The sequence below is a fragment of the Tarenaya hassleriana genome, unplaced genomic scaffold (assembly GCF_000463585.1).
Source record: "Tarenaya hassleriana unplaced genomic scaffold, ASM46358v1 Cleome2, whole genome shotgun sequence".
NCBI lineage: Eukaryota > Viridiplantae > Streptophyta > Magnoliopsida > Brassicales > Cleomaceae > Tarenaya > Tarenaya hassleriana.
This window is the reverse complement of record NW_010965372.1, coordinates 7,569,645-7,569,853: the sequence shown is the minus strand read 5'-3', so window position 1 is coordinate 7,569,853 and position 209 is coordinate 7,569,645.

The window sequence follows — 209 nt, the reverse complement described above, 5'->3', positions numbered from 1 at the left end:
ATCGTCCCAAAAATAATCCCGTACGTCATGGAGGAACTTCTTCCTTCCGTTATAATTAAGCTCGGACGGGAGTATTTGGGAGACCAGATTGTTCACGTAGTCTGCGTACCATGGGTCTTCGTGTCGGATTGCTTATCTTCCCGTTTCCTCTGTCGATGATTTCTCTGATCAAGTGAAATCGCCTGAGTATGTGTTTGGATCTCTGGTGT